Here is a 20,737-nt window from a genome sequence, read left to right on the forward strand (position 1 = left end):
TTCCTTGCTCCTAATATTCTAATAATTGCAATCAGCTTTGGTGATTTCTCAGAGGTGAATTACAGTAACTCTTCCTCCAAGCCTTACAACAATTTTCCCTCATTTTTTTATCATTATTACTCAAAAATGCTGATGCTTTTAAGAGGCAACTCCTCCATACAGTTAGGATTCTCCACCAACTCTGCATTCTTGTCTTCATCCTAAAGGCCATATAAAAAGAAGAAGGTGATAGAAGAAGAAAATTTCACGGTAAAAGTCAAAATTTTACCTAGGTACTACCTTATATGTATTCAGCTTTGTGGGTTTTTGTTTGTTTTTTTTTGCACTTAGCTTTTATGTCTTACACACAAGATTTGTAAATTAAGAACTAGTTTCTACATCCCTGAGGTTTTTGGCACCTGTTTTTTCCCTCCCTATATTACCACTACCATCACTATTCAATTGCTCTGGAAAAGATATCTTTCAATACTGTCAAAGAACAAAATTTCAACACATTGAGTTTTGAAGATTGAATTGACTTTTATTAGCTATCCATGCAGTGGGAAACCTCCCAGCTATGAAACAGAAAGACACTCTGCTGAGCAGAGAGGCTAGGCCTTATAGGCAGAAAAGCCTCAAGAAAGTGGAGACAAGGAACAAGAAGCAGATTTGTCATTTCTCTGTATGGGTTAAAGCAGAAGGGACTTCCTAATCATGCCGGCTCAGGTCAACTGGGCTCCTTTTCTATTGGCTGTTGTGAATCTCCTGGGTTTTTGTTGGTGATGTTTTAAACTGGCCTAACCCCAGTGACTCTTTTCTGGTCTAGTCTGGTCTCTTGGGACCTAGTGTAGGAGCTCAGTCCAGAACAATGGCCTCTCATAAATTTTATTTAACCATACAAACTAAAATGTTTGCCTTTAGAGTTCTAGTTGATATATTTAGAAAGTGTAATAAGAATTAATTACAATGAGGCTTCTTGTCACTATTAAGGCTTAGAAATCTTAAAGTAGGCTGGGCATGGTGGCTCACTTCTGTAATCCCAGCACTTTGGGAGGCAGAGGTGGGTGGATCACTGGATCCCAGGAGTTGGAGACCAGCCTGGGCAACATGATGAAACCCAGTCTCTACTAAAATACAAATACAAACCCTGTCTCTACAAAAATACAAATGTGGTGGCGTGCACCTGTAATCCCAGCTACTCAGGAGGCTGAGGCACGAAAATCACTTGAACCCAGGAAGTGGAGGTTGCAGTGAGCTGAGATTGTGCCACTGCACTCCAGCCTCAATGACAGAGTAAGACTCTGTCTCAAAAAAAGAAAAAAGAAATCTTAAAGTTTATCTCAACCTTCTCAAAACTCTACCTGCATTTTAGATAAGCTTCTCCAACATTTACTAGCTCAGCTCTGCCCAGTTATTAAACAGCTATGTATTCCTTTCATTTGGTTAACAGCACACACATGTTTTCCTCCATTATACTTTTAAATAGAAACAGAATTTAATATTTGAAGAGTATGTCAGGAAAAAATTTGAAGAACTCTGAAATGAGCAAAAAAGTTATTGAATATTCTTCCAGTGAAATATTACATAGTGTCTAGTGCACCTTTCCGAGTTATCTGATTCTCTAAGATCTGAGCCATTTTACAACTTTAAAAATTGTAGAAAACTGATAGTAATGGAAATAAATCTTGCCCATAAAGATGTAAGAGAACTGTGTCCAGTAGAGATTCAATTGATTTCTCCATGGTGAAAGTGGTCAGTTTTGCATTTATCAGGAAACTCACTTGATGATCATTTATTGCCTATTTATGTCAGTTTTACAGATTCCCCTTCGTTTTACTAGTTTCCTCATTAATTTATGGTAATAACATCTTACTAGTTCCTCATTAACTAATAGCTTAAATAAAATCTTTGACATGTATTCATTTTATATTGTATGTGAGTCATAATTTTACCATTTAAAAGGTTTCCTTTAGCAATAGGGAAGAGTAATTATTGCAAACTAATTCTGTACTTAAAAGAATGAAAAAGATTAGAGCAAGACTTATCTAATATGTTTAAGTAGATAATATTAACAATGATAATTCTTATCAAGCCCTCCAAAAGAATTGTGAAACCCCTGTGAGCTCTATTTCCATGTGATCATTTCCCTTAGAAAATCTATCAGTTTAATTATCTTTTCCTGAAGAAATCTCAGGTGGGCCTTCCTTACTCCTCTTCCACTCAGAATTATTTGCACCACTGTGGTCCTGGGACTTTCCTTTCCATCTCTATATTTCTGGTCTTATGTTTTCCTCTTTCTTTGTTTAACCCCGTATTTTTGAGATGCACATCCTATGGTATCTTTTGAGAAAGTGTTCACAGGGAATAGATTTTGGAGACATTGCCAGTCTTAAAATATATCCTTATCCCACTTTTACTCATGATTTGTTAGTTTGGCTAGGTATAGAATTCAACAAATCTCACTCCCAACCCCTTCCTCCAAATGATTTCTTTAAAATGGTAAATGTGTTTCTTTACTTTTTTAAAAAATTGTTTTATTTATTTATTTTTAAGAGACAGAATCTTGCTATGTTGCCCAGGCTGACCTCAAACTCCTGGGCTCAAGTGATCCTCTCATTTCAGCTTCCGCAGTAGCTTGGGTTACAGGTGTGTGATGCCACACTCAGCTTAGAATGGTAACTGTGTTCCTTCATTGTCTTGTTTGTTTCCCATCTCCTTCCTTCCTTCCCTTTCTCTCTTTCTTTCTTTCTTCCTTTTCTTTCTTTCTTTCTTTTCTTTTTCTTTTTCTTTCTTTCTTTCTTTCTTTCCTTCTTTCCTTCCTTCCTTCCTTCCTTCTCTCTCTCTCTTTCTCTCTCTCTTTCCTTTCTTTCTTTTTTTTTTCCAGAGTCTTGCTCTGTCACCCAGAATGGAGTGCAGTGGCACAATCTGGGCTCACTGCAACCTCCACCTCCCAGGTTCAAGCGATTCCCCTGCCTCAGCCTCCTGAGTAGCTGGGATTACAGGCATATTCCACCATGCCTGGCTAATTTTATATTTTTAGTAGAGATGGGGTTTCACCATGTTGGCCAGGCTGATCTCAAACCCCTGAACTCAGGTGATCCGCCCACCTCAGCCTCCGAAAGTGTTGGCATTACATATGTGAGCCACCATGCCCAGCCACAGATTTTTTTTTTTTTCTTTGAGATGGAGTTTCACTCTTGTCTCCCAAGCTGGAGCTCAATGACATGATATCTTGGCTCACTGCAACCTCCGCCTCCTGAGTTCAAGCCAGTCTCCTGCCTCAGCCTCCCAAGTAGCTGGGATTACATGTGCTCACCACCATGCCTGGCAAATTTTTGTATTTATAGTACAGATGAGGTTTCACCACATTGGCCAGGCTGGTCTTGAACTCCTGACCTCAGGTGATCCACCCACCTTGACCTCCCAAAGTGCTGGGATTACAGGCGTGAGTCACTGCACCCGGCCTTATTTCCCATTTTCATATTGAGAAGACAAATGCTGTTTTTAGTCTTTTTCTTCTAGGAATCCTCTATTTTTCCTTCCAGAAGCTTTTAGAATTTTTCTCTTTATTCCAGTTTATGAAAATTTCACAATAAAGCACGTTGGTACGAGTCTTTTTTTCCCCCCCCATTGTACTGGTCCTCAGTGGGTTCTTATTATCAGGAAACTCAGATTATTCTGTTGTGGTATGTTTACTGGTGTCATTTTAATACTCTTCTCCCCTTGGTATTTTGTTTTCTATTTCTGGAATAAATTGACCCTCCTCCAATTTTCTTTTCTCTCTACTTTTTAAGGTGTTTTTTTGTCTTTTTGTTCTGTATCCAAGAAGATTTTTCTAACTTTACCTTCCAACCCTCTTTTATTTTTCTTCTGTCATATTTTAAACTTCTAAGAATTTGTTCTTGTCTTTTCTCCTTTCACTATGACGTTAGTTTAAACTAATTCTATGGATGCTATAACTTTCCTTGACTCTTTGAAGATTTTTAATTATAGATTTTTGAATGTATCTTTTATTCCCAAATTAGCTCTATTTACAAAACAATCTCCTCAACTCAGGGAGTCAGCTGAGCTCTGCTTGGTTTCCCTTCTCAGCTCCCCAGCCTGGAAATTTTCTAAAGGCAGTAAGCTTGGGCAATCGTAGGACTTACCTCATTTGTTTTCCATGTCTCAGGATTCACTGTCCTTCGTTGACTAATGTCCATTGTCTCAAAAACAGATGTTTCATATATTTCATCAGTTTTTTAGTTGTTTCGTAAAGGAAGATAAATTCTCTCTTATCCCATCTTAGGAAAAGAACACAAGTTTTGTGTGTGTGTGTGTGTGTGTGTCCCCTTATTAATTTTGTTATTAAAAAGATACATTTCTAAGATTTCTTGTTGTATTAATAGTTTTTCAACTTATTTCCTTTAATTTTGTTGATATAACATTTATGTCTCTTATTTATACTTTAACCTAACTGTAATAGACTGTGCTTGGCCAATAATGTCTCAAAATAGTGTCATATGTGGGAAACTTTGTCTTTTAAAGCTTCTGGTGTTTTCACTGTAAGCCTAATGCTGACTTTGAGCTTGAAATATCTTTTTATTGTTATTTGGTGAAGACAGTATCTATTAGAGTTTTATTGTTTGTGTGTTTATCTGTGTTTTCAAATGAGAACTAGTTATAGAACTTTATTAAAATGTCTTTGCCGTTGATTGAGATGAGTATACTTTTTCCTTTGATCTATTTTTAATATAGTACAATATCACAATATATGTCAAGTGCTGAGCTGTAGTTCATTTTTGAAAATAAATTTCATTTGGTATATTTTAATGTTTTGCTGAATTTTGTATTCTTAATACTTATTTAGGATTTGTCATCTCTATCTTAAGTGAGATTGCACGTTAGTCTTCTTTTTTAGTACTATGTTAGTAAGGTTTTGGTACAATGTTACTTTGCCTTTCTAAAAATAATTTGAAAGCTTTGTATACTTCTCAGTGCTCTGGAACAGTTTAAATAGCACTGGAATTATCTGTTGCCCCAAACTTAAATGTTTGAAATAATTCACCTATGAAGCAATCTAGGCCTGACATTTTTAGCCTGACACCAGTAGGTGTAGGAGTCAGAGAGGTGGGTGGATAGATCTTCAATAATCTTTTCAACTTGTTCTGTGGTTTTTGCTCTGTTCTATGTCTTTACATCTTCTGAGGTTAATTTTGTAAATTTATATTTTCCTAGAAAATTCCTCTCTCATACAAATCTCCAAGTTCATTTGCATATCATTTTGAAAGGTGATGTTTAATAGTACTTTAGTCTCAGAATGTGTGGTTATTTCTAATTTCTTATTTATAATTATATACACAATTGGTAATTTTTTTTTCCTTTGTCTTCTTGATTAAGCTGGGTAAGGGTTAACATATAGTTAAGATGTAATGGACTTTAGAGTAAAAATTCCTGAATTCAAATCCTGTCTCAATTAGTGTTTGTCTTTAGTGTCTTTATCTGTAAATGTGTGTATTTATTAGGATAGATTAGGTTATGCCATGGAAACAAATGTTTCCCTTTAATGTAACTTTTTAAGTGGTAGCAGGGCAATAAGAGAAAAGGAGTGATTGGGGCGAGAGATCACTATTTTTTTTAACACCTACCATTTGCCAAGCACTGTGTTTAGGAGCTTAATGTAAATTACCTTGTAGGTTGGTGTATTAACACAAATGAGGGAACTGAGCCTGGGCAAGGTGAAGTAACTTGCTCAAGGTCATACAGGTAATAAGACACAAGCCTCTCTTGTTCCAAACCCCATGGTCTTTCTATTACACCACGTAACTGGCTTGGGGAAACAAAGCACCAGGACAGTAGTTCTCCAAGTGTGGTCCTCAAGGCAGCAACATCAGCATCACCTAGGAATTTGTTAGAAATTCAAATTCTCAGATACTGCCCAGACCGACACCAGAATCAGAAATTCAGGGAGCAAGACCCAGCACTCTGTGTCTTAACAAGGCCCCTGGTGAGTCTGATGTCTACTAAAGGTTGAGAACCAGTGCATGAGGCCATTTGTACTCAAGGGTATTTGATGATGAAGGGCTCACAAACCTCCATTTAATACTTTCCTAGCATCTCTTCTCCTTCAAACATAAAAAGCAGTCATAAAGGTGCTTCCTAAGAAGGAAGGAAGGCCCTCCTGTTGCTTCCACAAATCCGTTATCAGCAGCAGCACAGTAGCTGCTCTTATGTTCCCAGATGTTATTGCACTGATATAAGGAGTCCAACAGAACCCTGCCCCAAGGGCCTGTGAGTAACAGCATGTACATTCTACACTCCCCCGGAGAATAGAGAGCCCAGGAAGGCTGCAAAGAAACTTCCTGTCCCTTTGTACCTATAAAAATGTAGAAGAACTGGGGAGTGGCTTCAGAGCTCAAGAGAGGATTCTCACCATCCTTAATAAAGGAAATCCAGCAAAAGAGGCCCCTGACAGAACAGACTTACCCCTAGGGAAGCATGAATACATCACTCACTCGTGCATTTTTTAACAATATTAACATCTGAAACTTTGTTTAAAAGAGCAGTGTGGTGGGTAGGGAAAATCATGAAAAAGAGATGCAGTCCATGGGGTGCCTAGAGGGAGTAGGAGATGGTGTTGCCCGTCAGCCCATCAGGGTCTGTGGGCTGTGGGGACTTGTTAAAGAACCACAAGACACCACCTTTTTTCACATCAGCTGATAAAGCTTCCTCCCTTCTATTCACTGCTCCCCTTCAACTATTACCCTCACCCGCCAGGGCCCTAGACAAGTTCAAGGTTTCCCTAAAGCATCCAACTCAAGACAAATGACCCACTTTACTGTGCCCTGAGAGAGCCTGGAATTGGGGAATTACAGTGCAGGTCACACTGCCATTTTGTAATTTGCTCTAGACATGTGTCAAATTTCAACTTGCTGCCAAGACAGAGCCCAGATCTGAGGGTACGCTGGCAACACTAACCACACAAACTTTACTTTGGATTCAAATCCTCAAGCAGAATTATGCTGACCTTTGAATGTTCAAACAGTGTTAAGTTTAGAGAGTTGGTAGAGGAAAGCGTTAGGTTAAGCAGGAACCAAAAGCCATCAATCACTTTGGTCAACCACGATGAAAAAAAGAGGAAAATTCAATTATACCCATGAGAATTGTCCTCATTTCTCTAGTCACTGCAGAGCCAGGCCAGCCTGTGAAATCTCAGTCCCCTCTTTATTTATTTGCTAACAAAAGGAAGAGTGAGAAGAAAAATATATTTGCTTTTCACTAAGCAAACACCACAGGTGGGTGTTGGTTGTTTCTCTTTCTTTTCTTGGAGAACGGTTTTTTGGGATTTTTTTTTTTTCTTTTTGAACAGGTGCTGGTTACAAGAAACAGCCTGGATTCTAAATGAGTATTTTTCTATAACAAGGCTGGTATAATAATGCACTATTTGTGAATTATAGTGCTATGATTACATGAAGAATGGAAGTGGGGACTTAGGCTGATGTTAAAAAGCAAGCTGAATTATTTAGTGGACTTAATCATACGGCTGCCTCTGCTTGCCCTTAAAAACTAGGTCACCAGCCTCTTGCAGAAGAAGAAAATTAACACTGAGTTTAAACGAATCCCATCAACATGAATCAAACTCGACATTCCCCAGTCAGTGAGACCAGAGGCACTTCTCCATGTTTAGCTGTTTCACGAGCCCACAGCCACAAAGGCGGCCTTTTCCCGCTGTGTCTATGCCCTCCTCATTGCCAAACTGAAGACCTTGCTCTCAAATATGTGCAGACTCATACATGTATATAAACATTTGCCAATTTGTTTCAGTCTCCCAGCACTTTTCAACACCATTCTTATGATTGGGAAATTCTTCACTATACACACCAGACATACTCTCACGGACTCCCTTGAAGGTAGGGCCTGCCATGTGTGACTTAGATATTGTCATCAGAGCCACCTCCTTTGGAAGCCAGTGGCAAGAAGAAGTAGATACCACACTGATTCCATTTCAGCAAGGATGTTAGCAGCCGGGTCCAGTTTCCTGAGGCAGCAGTGAGGCGGAGTTCTAGCAGCAGTGTCAGTGTCCTGGGACTGAGAGAAGGGCAAGTTCTGTGCGCATCCTTACCCCCAGACCAGATCTCCTATCCAATTTTAGGTGTTTCTGACTACATAGCCTCTAATCCCACCTCACCAGTCTTGATGGACACTGTAAATTGTTCATTTTCAATGGGTAACACTGTAAGTTACCCATTTTCAAGTCAATTCTTTTTTAGCCTAAGCTGATCCAAACTGAATTCTGTTGCTTGCAACCAAGAATCCTAACTTGTACAGCATGTATCAACTCATTCAATCCCCAGAACAACCCTATTTAGCAAAGCTAACCTCATTCCACAGATGGGTTTTTTGTTTGTTGTTTGTTTGTTTTTGTTTTGGAGATGGACTTTTGCTCTTGTCATCCAGGCTGGAGTGCAATGGTGCGATCTTGGTTCATTGCAACCTCTGCCTCCCTGGTTCAAGCGATTCTCCTGCCTCAGCCTCCCGAATAGCTGGGATTACAGGCACCTGCCACCACGCCAGGCTAATTTTTGTATTTTTAGTAGAGACAGGGTTTCACCACACTGGCCAGGCTGGTCTCCAAACCCTGACTTCAGGTGATCCGCCTGCCTCAGCCTCCCAAAGTGCTGGGATTACAGGCGTGAGCCACTCACTGCGCCCAACCTGGAAGACAGAGACTTAGCAGTCACTTAGCCTAATGCATAGGAAAGCTGAGATACCATATCCTTTTTTTCCAGTTCCATGGACTTTCAACCACACCACACTACCTATCTTGACAGTGAACTCAGAATTTAGTTTCTTTGACTTTTCTGCTTACAACATTCTGTCCTTAACTCATGCAATTTTTTTTTTATTGGTTTGGGTACTTAACTCTTATCTCTCTGTGTAAATGTTCAGCTGCTTGGACTCTATCTAATACCTACGTTGTATCACAGCTAGCTTTTTAAATTTTCATCTCTTCTTTATCGTTTTTGTACCACTAAAATCAGATTCAAATGAAAATGTTCTGGATAATATTTTGGTATGTACATATTATAATCAGCACGCAGCCTATAAAAATCCTTGGAAGGAAAGAGGAAAATATTGTTGCCAGGTTCCCAGTCTCTATCTTCCCTGGGAACCTGGTTAGGTGCTAAAGAGCATCATTTCTATGTTAGCACCTGGGGCTTGCTGCCATCCACCCCTTCCCTTCATGCACACTTGCAGGTAGCCTCCCCAACTCATTCAAGTTTTCTTGCCCCCAGAGAAGCTCAGATAAAGCTCTCATTACCCCCAAACTCTTTCTGGGTCTACCTCTTCTAACCTCTTCCTATCAGCCCTGGGGCAATCAACTTCATATAATGGAGGAGGACCACAGCTGCCCCAAGCTCCATCTTGGGGCTGCAGACAAGAAGGTCTGCCCATACTGGCATTCCAAGTGGACTTGGCAACAGCTGCTAATTGCCTAATGTACAGCCTGTGTTCTAATCCCAGTGTCACCAGCCACCAGTCATTGGGTCCGCCCTTGCAGAGAAAGGTTGTTTAACATATGAAAAGTGTACTATGTGTCATCTCTTCAACCTCCCTTCATTTTCCTTCCTCCTTTTTAGCTCTAGGGAAATTTAGGGGATCTGTACTCTCTAAAGTTCAACAACTCCTCAGGGTCCTTTGGAGTTTAGGATTCTGTCTCTGAGCTCTTCTCTACTGGTGAGCACGGGGCATGGACTAGAATTGAGACCAACTGGAAATGTCAACAGAGAAAGCTGTAGTATTTTAAGTTACTGTCTGTCACCTAGATGTCATTCCATCATCCACATTATTGGTTCATTCTCCATAGCATTCATGAAAATAGGAGTGGAAAATAGGCAACTAACATCTCCTGAGTACCTGCTAGGTGCAATGCTGTGCACAGGTGATTTAGGTTTTCACTTAATCTTCACAAGAACCTACAATATCATCTCTTTTGTTTCAGTTTTATAAATAAGAAATTTAAGCCAATGAGAGAACAAGTAATCAGTTATATAGGTGGCATCTAATAGAATTATTATTAGAATCCAGGATTTTTAATACCAAAGTTCCTAACCACAGTAAAACAAACCTATGAACAATACCTGCTTTCTCAGAGTTTCCACAGCACATCAAAATGTGGATAAACTAAGATTTTATATTTTAAAATTCAGCCCTTTCCCTCCCCCTCCCCATCCCCCTCCCCATCCCCCTCCCCCTCCCTCTCCCTCTCCTCCTTCTCCCCCCTTTCTTCGGTCTCCCTCTCCTTCTTTTTTGGGTCTCCCTCTGTTGCCAAAGCTTGACTGTACTGCCGTGATCTCGGCTCACTGCAACCTCCCTGCCTCGGGCTCCTGTGATTCTCCTGCGATTCTCCTGCCTCGGCCTGCCCAGTGCCTGGGATTGCAGGCGCGCACAGCCACGCCTGACTGGTTTTTGTGTTTTTGGTGGAGACGAGGTTTCGCCGTGTCGACCGGGCTGGTCTCCAGCTCCTGGCCTGGAGTGATCTGCCCACCTCGGCCTCCCGAGGTGCTGGGATTGCAGATGGAGTCTCGCTCACTCAATGCTCAATGTTGCTCAGGCCGGAGTGCAGTGGCGTGATCTCGGCTCCCTACAACCTCCACCTCCCAGCCGCCTGCCTTGGCCTCCTCAAGTGCTAAGATTACAGCCTCTGCCCTGCCGCCACCCAGTCTGGGAAGTGAGGAGCGTCTCTGCCTGGCCGCCCATCATCTGGGATGTGAGGAGCCCCTCTGCCCGGCCGCCCTGTCTGGGAAGTGAGGAGCGCCTCTGCCGGGCCGCCCCGTCTGGGAAGTGAGGAGAGCCTCTGCCCGGCTGCCCCGTCTGGGAGGTGAGGAGCGCCTCTACCCGGCCACCACCCCGTCTGGGAGGAAGTGAGGAGTGCCTCTGCCTGGCCGCCCTGTCTGGGAAGTGAGGAGCACCTCTGCCCGGCCGCCCCGTCTGGGAAGTGAGGAGCACCTCTGCCTGGCTGCCACCCCGTCTGGGAGGAAGTGAGGAGCACTTCTGCCTGGCCGCCCCATCTGGGAGGTGAGGAGCGCCTCTACCCGGCCACCCATCGTCTGGGATGTGAGAAGCGCCTCTCCCTGGCCGCCCCGTCTGGGAAGTGAGGAGTGCCTCTGCCCGGCCACCCCGTCTGGGAGGAAGTGAGGAGCGCCTCTGCCCGGCCACCCCGTCTGGGAGGAAGTGAGGAGCGCCTCTGCCCGGCCGCCCCGTCTGGGAGGAAGTGAGGAGCGCCTCTGCCCGCCCCCCCTGTCTGGGAAGTGAGGAGTGCCTCTGCCCGGCTGCCCCATCTGGGATGTGAGGAGCGCCTCTGCCGGGCTGCCCTGTCTAGGAGGTGAGGAGCGCCTCCGCCCGGCCGCCCTGTCTGGGAGGTGTACCCAACAGCTCCAAAGAGACAGCGACCATCGGGAGCGGGCCATGAGGATGATGGCGGTTTTGTTGAAGAGAAGAGGGGGAAGTGTGGGGAAAGGAAGGAGAGATCAGATTGTTGCTGTGTCTGTGTAGAAAGAGGTGGGCATAGGAGACTCCATTTTGTTCTGACTAGGAGAAATTCTGCCTTGGGATGCTGTTGATCTATGGCCTTGCCCCCAGCCCCCTGCTCTCTGAAACATGTGCTGTGTCAACTCAGGGTTAAATGGATTAAGGGCGGTGCAAGATGTGCTTTGTTAAACAGATGCTTGAAGGCAGCATGCTCTTTAAGAGTCATCACCACTCCCTAATCTCAAGTACCCAGGGGCACAAACACTGCAGAAGGCCGCAGGGTCCTCTGCCTAGGAAAACCAGAGACCTTTGTTCATGTGTTTATCTCCTGACCTTCTCTCCACTATTATCCTATGATCCTCCCATATCCCCCTCTCCGAGAAACACCCAAGAATCATCAATAAATACTTCATAAAAAATAATAATAATAAAAAAATAAAATTCAGGGAGCTTGTTTTTACTTTAGAGATATTCAGAGAACTGTAGATGCCAGTTGTTTCTTCCTTAAACTAGTTGATTTTATTGAATCACTCACAAAAATTATTTACTTAGTTGACAAGCCTGGAGATTCACCACACCTCATTTATTTTAATATTTCTTACAGTGATACAACTAGCAAAATGCATCACAAAAATAAGAATCAGCTCAGGATGGCCTTAAAATGTAGAGCAGAATGGACAAAGTCTCATTCTCATACTGTCAGACCATACTCTTTGGGGCAAGTTTTATTTTATTTTCTTATTTTTCTTATTTTTTAAATTTATTTATTTTTTATTTATTTATTTTTTAGACAGGGTCTTGCTCTGTTGCCCAGGCTAGAGTATAGTGGCATGATCATAGCTCACTGCAGCCTGAAACTCCTGGGTTCAAGCAATCCTCCCATCTCAGCCTCCTAAGTTTCTGTGACTACAGGCAAACACCACTACTCTTGGCTAATTTTTTTTTTTTTAATTTTTTGTAGAGATTATGTCAGCCTGTGTTGACCCAGGCTGGTCTTGAACTCCTGTCCTCAAGTAATCTACCCACCTTGGCCTCCCAAAGTGCTGAGATTATAAGTATAAGCCACCATGTCTGGCCTTGAGGCAAGTTTTTAATGGACTGTAAATAAAAATTCTGAAGCCAGAAAACAGGAAATTTTAGAGTTCAGCCCAAAAAATTCCTTGAGTGTCATTTCAATTTGCATAACCTAAAAATTAAAAAAAAAACCAGCAACGGAAACCAAATGTTATGCATTGAATCAATTTCAAAAGTCTGAACAACAAAGAGGAGGATGCCTTCTTCCCCCTGGCCCTAACCTTCAATTGAGTGTGTTCTGTCCAAGATCTCATGATTCTAGGAATGTGGAAGATGGCTTTGCTAAACAAATGAACAAACAAACAAAAATAGTAATGTTGACTCACTCCAGATCCAGAAAGGCAACAGAAACATTTTACTCCTTGGGATGAATTCAAACAAAGGTAATGAGAGAAACTGAAATGGAAGGAGAGATGAGAGAGATATTCCTCTCCTAATTTGTCACCTTTAGGATCATAGTGTTGTTGGTATTCCCCTTCATCTGCGGCACCTTCCTCTACCAATGTTCTTCCATATGACAGATACCGAGGCCAGGCCCGAGGACTCATGCCTGTAATCCCAGCACTCTGGGAGGCCGAGGCGGGTGGATTGCTTGAGCCCGGGAGTTCAAGACCTGCCTGAGCAACATGGCAAAACCTTGTGTCTACAAAAAAATATTAAAAATTAGCCAGGTGTGGTGGTGTGTGCCTGTGGTCCCAGCTACTCAGGACGCTGAGGTAGGACAATCAATTGAGGCCAGGTCAAAGCTGCAGTGAGCCGTCATTATGTCACTGCACTCCAGCCTGGGCAACAGAGCAAGACCCTGTCTCAAGACAAGAGGAGAGGAAGGGAAGGGAGGGGAGGGGAGGGGAGGGGAGAGGAGAGAAACTCAGCAAATTAAAGTGAAAATCTGCCTTGCACCACACCTGGGAATTTGTGGATATAAACCATACCCATCAGCTGGGTTAGAGTTCAGCTGACTGGCAAATATGCATTTTCTAAGACCACAGCATCATTCCAGGTGCTGTAGAAAATAGACATGTTTGGCCAGGCATGGTGGCTCATGCCCATAATTCCAGTAATTTGGGAGGCTGAAGCAGGAAGATAGCTTGAGTCCAGGAGTTCAAGACCAGCCTGGGCAACATAGCAAGACTCCGTCTCTATAAAATAATTTTTAAAAAGGCGTATTTGAAAACTGAGCCTTACTCTGGAACAACATATGTACTTTAGAGGAAAAAGATGATCACAAATAAAACAAGAGTGAGCAAAATCAAATGATATTCAATTACTACATTTTATGGCATACCCTGCAAGTGTTGTAAGGTTTCAGAAAATAAGGGAATTAATTTGAACAGTGTTTGTAGACAATCCTGCTTAGTAAATTCCTTAGCTCCAACCTACCATTTCACCATAGCAGCCACCCGCAAGCCTGGAGGCTTCTCTGCAAGGTCAGTTGGCCCTTCACTTTGGTATTAACCCTGAAGTCTTCAGACATTTATTCCTTACTAGCTTCCAGCTCAAATAAACAGAAAAGTATTAATAAACTACCATGTACAAAGTACTTCCTGTGTTTAGAAGACACAGCAATCACTAAGAAGCCGGTATTCTCCAACAACACTTTTCTTTCATCTTTGGATGTGGGCTGCTACAGAAGGGAGACATGTAACCTGGGGCAAGGCAGCTCTCTTCCGTCAGCACAAATATTGCAAAGGGCTGACAGCTGAGGGTATCTGCACATAGCACTACCAGCAGGTAGAGGAGTAAGTCCTCCAGTGCTGATGAGGGATGCAGGCAGTACATTACAGCATCCACTCTGGTCTCTCCTTTATACTGCCTGGATCCACTACTTTAAGTTCTAGAAGCATCTCCTCTAGGATTCCAGCTGTGAGGTTGGAGGATGGTAAAGATTCTCCTAAGGGAAACATAAGAGGAAATGCTTTGTAGGACAAGCTGCAGCCTTGGCCCTTGCAGCCCTGGCCACTGCAGCTGGTTTCAGGGTTACAACTGATATCCATGCTCTCATTCCTCTTCAATTATTGTATTGACTCCCCTTTCTCTTGTCTAGCACCTCTGCTGATGGTGGTGGCTTACCCAAGGCATATCCAGATCCTCATTCCCAAGGAATCTCAGTCCCTGGTCCCCTGCTGCTGCATTTAACCATTTATCATCAATAACAAAGAAGGAAGTATGAAGAATGAATTCCTTGCGTGACAAACATTTTTCTCCCTGGCCATTGTGCAACAGAAGTGACACTTCCTCCAGATATTCGGGGTTAATTACCCCTGCTAGAATTGTGACTTGAATTACTATTTTAAGCCAACTCATTCTTTAATCAAGTTCAGACTTTTGCCTCATTCATTCGCTGATTGTTACAGAGGTGTAAGTTCAGAGGTTGCCATCTAACCTTCCTCACTACAATAGCTTTAATCCACAGGCCAAGGAACCAGTGTGAAGATTGTGCTGCTACCAAATGTGTCTTCTCCAACTATACATTCAGGCACTGGAAAAAGGACTTCTGACTGAGTCTGTGAACCCGATGGCACATTGCAATCCAGGTGTGGACAGAGATCCATTTAGTACCAGTGTCATATGCCCCTACTCTAACAGAGGGCCCATGTAGATGCTTTGAATCTCTGTGTATCAGTCAACTCAGACCCTGTGCCCAGTCTTGAAATCTTTGGATATTCCCTTTTTCACAGCATACAATTTCCTGAATAAAGGCAGATTCCTTTGGGAAGTACTGAGGGAATCGTTAGCTGTTAACTCATGTGGTATTGCAGAATTCTTTCTCTTTGGGACCCAACCTCTCCTTCAGTGGGTTCTGGGTTTGAAAACTGGCTCAGATCTAGAACTGGGAGACAGGTTATGACTTTTTGTTGGAGCAACTGCCGTTAGCATTCTGATCATCTGCTCTTGATTTATTTTGTCATGTCGATTGAGTAGTGACTTTGTTGCCTGCCCGTAGTGATAAAGAGTTGTGCTAACCATCTCCATCATTCTCTGTGGGTCAGATTCCCTGGCTATTCCTCTGTCCTTGACCCTCTTTATGGTAAGTTTTGCCCACCTGGCTTCTACAGGTTCAGTGGCACCACCTGCAGCTACTGTCATGACACCCTCCCATCACCGTTGTTATCAGAGTACAGCTCTGCAACTTCATCTCCTACAATCAGCCCCGACCTGCAGACAGTAGCTACCTCCAACCTTCTTAATGATGTTGGTGCCACTTTTATCCACATTTCTTAGTGCTTTGACCAATGGTGTATCATATGGGACCTCCGTGGAGCATAGTCATCTGGTGGGTTTTCCAGCCTTAAGTAATGTATCTATCAGAGTGCCCGCTTTTGAGTCTTTTCAGCCCTTCTACCATAGCTATGACAATAATGTGTTTCTACTTCACTTAATGTGTTTTTTTTTTTTTTTTTTGATGGAGTCTCACTCTGTTTCCCAGGCTGGAGTGCAGTGGCGCATCTCGGCTTATTGCAAGCTCCGCCTCCCAGGTTCATGCCATTCTCCTGCCTCAGACTCCCGAGTAGCTGGGACTGCAGGTGCCCGCCACCACACCTGGCTAATTTTTTTTGTTTGTTTGTTTTAGTAGACACGGGGTTTCACAGTGTTAGCCAGGATGGTCTCCATCTCCTGCCCTCGTGATCTGCCCGCCTCGGCCTCCCAAAGTGCTGGGATTACAGGCATGAGCCACCGCGCCCAGCCTAATGTGTGTTTTTTCTGTGCCTGTGGGAACCATTTAGTAGCATGTTCATGTCATCTGCAGATGTCCTAGACAAAATGTGAAATCCTGTATTCCATAATTCTCTCAAATTGATAAATCCTCCATCATTCAGTTTTATATTCTGACACCCCTGATGCAGAACCTAAAAAATCCAGTCTCATTTATAGTCTCCTGGCTCCCACAGGCACTTGCTGGCTGAGTCCTAATAGCTCCTAAAGCCCTGGAACCTTTCCCCCTTATCTGGCCCAGCTCAGTCCTCAGCCAAGTCAGACTGTGATTTAACCCTAGTTATTGTCCTGGTGACCAGGAAAGTCGGGGACAGATTCTGAGACAGACACATGTTTTCCTACAGGGGAGAGAACTCTGCATGATCTTCAAAGGTGGGAAGAGCACTGGTGCTTCTGGGAGCTCAGGGCCTATAGAGAAATCCTAGAATTTAAGCTTTTTTAACTGCAAAATCCTGCAGCATCTCATGTGTCAGGGTCTTATTCCTTTCCAACCAAGATGAGGATTTTAACATTGCAGATTTGCCCAAATTGAGATTTCAGCCTTCTTGGGAGTTCCGCTAATTTTCTTCTCTTCTTTTCTTTTCTTTTCTGTCTTGTCTTGTCTTGTCTTTTCTTTTCTTTTGTTGAGATACAGTCTTACTCTGTTGTCCAGGCTGGAGTGCAGTGGTGTGATCTCGGCTCACTGCAACCTCCACCTCCCAGGCTCAAGCGAATCTCCTGCCACAGCCTCCTGAGTAGCTGGGACTACAGGCACCTGCCACCATGCCCGGCTAATTTTTGTATTTTTAGTAGAGACATGGTTTCTCCATGTTGACCAGGCTGGTCTCAAACTCCTGACCTCAAGTGATCCTCCCGCCTCGGCCTCCCAAAGTGCTAGGATTACAGGCGTGAGCCACTGCCTCCTCACCCTGTTAATCTTGTGATTAAATCAGGGGCCTCAAGTTCTCAGCCCTTAGGCTCTAGAAGATGAGACAGAGTCTCGCTCTGTGGCCCAGGCTGGAGTGCAATGGCATGATGTCGTCTCACTGCAACCTCCACCTCCCAAGTTGAAGCAATTCTCCCACCTCAACCTCCCGAGTAGCTAGGACTATGGGCATGCACCACCAGGCCTGGCTAATTTTGTTTGTATTTTTAGTAGAGATGGGGTTTCACCACATTGGCCAGACTGCTCTCGAACTCCTGACTTCAAGTGATCTGCCTGTCTCAGCCTCCCAAAGTGCTGGGATTACAGGAGTGAGCCACCGTGACCAGCGGAGAGCTTCTATATAAACTACCAAGGAAGTTCTCTGGCTTTCACACTTAGCTTTTAGTTGCTGCTTAATGCCTCATAGCTTTTCATTATTTAGTTCCTAAACTGTCCATTGTGCTTAGCAACAGCCAGCCACTTCCACTTAAAGTTACTTTTCCCCCTACAAACCCCTGATGCATGGCACCTGCTGGAGCATTCTCTTCTTTCTGGAATACATTTCCAGTTCACCTCCAGTACAAGTGTTAATAAGTGCACTGCTACCTTGTGGCAGGTGCTATCTGATGGTTGGTAAGGTCGTCATTGCCAATGAGCAGTGAGTGAGCCAGCTCCAAAAATCCCATTTTAGCATCTGGTTTCTCAAACTACTTCTGGCACTGACTATCACAGGCTGGGTTCCTAGGAAGCAAACTTAGTGATAGAGAGTCATACTCAGGAAATGTGTTACAGATTGCTCTTGGATTTAATACCTGTGGAAGAGGAGAGGAAGCAGGGCTGGGTAGAGAAGGAAGTTGGGCTGTATTGCAGGTTCAGCAAAGCTTCAGGGAACTCCTTGGAAAGCTCTGAATGTGAGATGGCCAAACACAATCGTGCAGAATCTGGCCAGCCTTTTCAGCTTTTTACCACTAGTCACTGGATACAGGCTGACCCAGGAAGGGGGTCTTGAATTTGGATGAGGTGACCCTCTTTAAATAATTCTGAAGAGAATTGACAGGTGAAGGCTCTGTGGATAATACTCTCTGCAGCTGGGGGAATAGAGTCTTTTGGTGCTAGTTGATCACCTAGGTGGCCCATCTCAGCACCCACTACAACTTCTCTCTTTATTGTATAAGGACATGGGATAATTAACACAGGCAAGAAACCGCAGAGGACTAACTTTATTTTTCTTTTAGTTTTTTTAATTGACATATAATAATTGTAGATATGTATGGGGTACATTGTGATATCTCTCTATATAATGTATAGTGATCAGATCAGGGTAATTAGCATATCCATCATCTCAAAAACTTACAATTTCTTGTTTTGGGTATATTCCATAAGAGCACCAACTTTAGACAGCTGACCCTGGAAGGCTGTGTGCCCACAAAAGGAGTGTATGGTTCAGAGAAATTGTGTGAGCTAAATAGAGTGCAGGTCACTGAGTCAGACAGAGGTCAAGGCTAGATGTGGGGAGACCACTGCATGGACACTCAGGAGACAGAGACTGGGGCCTTTCCTTTCTCAACTACTAAATGACTGGTAAAGTTGATTTACCTCTCTGACCCTCAGTTTCCTCTTCCAAAAATGAAGGTGATGGACCAGTGGTTGCTTGTGTCTGGAATACATAAAGGTTTCTCAAAACTCAACAATTAAATTAAAAATTCAAAAATGAGAAAAGGGGCAAAAGGCAAGCAGACATTTCACCAAAGAGGATATACAGATGGCAAATAAGTACACAAAACATCAAAGTTCAATGTCATTAGTCATGACAGAAATGCAAAATAAAACTACAGTGAGATATCACTACACAACTGTCAGAACAGCTAAATTTAAAACAAAATAGTGATAATACCAAATGCTGGTAAGAATGTGAGGAAACTGAATCATCCATATATTGCTAGTGAAAATGTCTTGGTTCAGCCACTCTAAAACCAGTTTGGCAATTTATTTAAAAACTAAACATATGCTTACCATATGACCCAGCAAATGCACTCATAGGCATTTATCCCAGAGAAATGAAAACTTATTTTCACACAAGAAACTGAACATGAATGTTCATAGCAGATTTATTTGTATGACCAAGAACTGGAAACAACCCAAATGTCCTAAGTGAATGGCTAAACAAACTGTGATACATCCATACCATGGAATAGTACTCTGCAATACAAGGAGAAAAAAACTGCTGATCTATGCAATAACTTAAGTGGTTCAAAAAGGAGTCATGCTAAATGAGAAGAGCCAATCTCAGAACTGTATATACTGTTTGATTTAATTTATACAACAGTCCTAAAATGATGAAGTTATAGACATAGAGATCAGATTATTGGTGGCCAGACACTGGCAGAGGGAAGCAGAAGGAGCGAGGTGGCTGTGGCTCTGAAAGGGTAACATGAGGGACCGTTCTGATGGAACTGTTATATATTTAACTGCGATGGTGATCTCATGAATCCACACATATGACAAAATTACATGGAAGTAAATTCATGCACACACACACACACACACACACACACACACACACACACACACACACACACACACACAGTGAGTACATGTAAAACTGGTGAAATCTGAATAATATTGGTGGATTCTATCAATGTCAGTTTCCTGGTTGTGCTATTGTACTACAATTATGCAAGCTGCTGCCAACTGGGAGAAACTGGGCAAAGAGCATATGTATTATTTCTTACAGTTGCATGTGAATCTATCATTATCTCAAAATGAAGTTACAATGTTATCAGAGGTGGCTGTAGGATTGCATTAATAGATCATCAATCAGGAAAGTGATCATCACCCTCCAATTCGACCAGTGGAGAGGTTCATTGAGAAGAGAGTCATTTAGCCAATTGTATATTAATTCATTCAATAAATATATAGTAATTACCTATTATGTGCCAGGCACTGTGGAAGAGGCAAAGAATACAATAATAAATAGGACAGATGTGATTTTTGCCATAATGGAACTTACAGCATAAAGAGAAAGCCAGACATTAAACAGATAATTACGTAAGTAATAAACTCAAAATTACTGTGTAATTACTGGTCTGGGTACAATGGGAAGCTGGACCATATATATGGGGCTAGGGAAGGCTTCCCTGAGGAAATGGGGTTTAAGATGAAACCAATGGAAGTACAATTACTTAGAGGTAGAAGAGGAGGGGCCAAGCGCAGTGGCTCATGCCTGTAATCCCAGCACTTTGGGAGGCCAAGGCAGGAGGCTCACGAGGTCAAGAGATCAAGACTATCCTGGCCAACATGGTGAAACCCTGTCTCTACTAAAAATACAAAAATTAGCCGGGCGTGGTGGTGCACACCTGTAGTCCCAGCTACTCGGGAGGCTGAGGCAGGAGAATGATGTGAGCCCAGGAGGTGGAGATTGCAGTGAGCTGAGATAGTTGATTCTGTCTCAAAAGAAAAAAAAAAAGAAGAGGAGGTAGCTCCAGGAGAAGGAAATAGACTAGAGCCATGAGAGCAAAGGGGCTGTGTGGGGTTAGTTCAGGGGCCCAAAGTGAG

The sequence above is a fragment of the Pongo abelii genome, chromosome 5, assembly GCF_028885655.2.
Source record: "Pongo abelii isolate AG06213 chromosome 5, NHGRI_mPonAbe1-v2.0_pri, whole genome shotgun sequence".
Lineage (NCBI taxonomy): Eukaryota > Metazoa > Chordata > Mammalia > Primates > Hominidae > Pongo > Pongo abelii.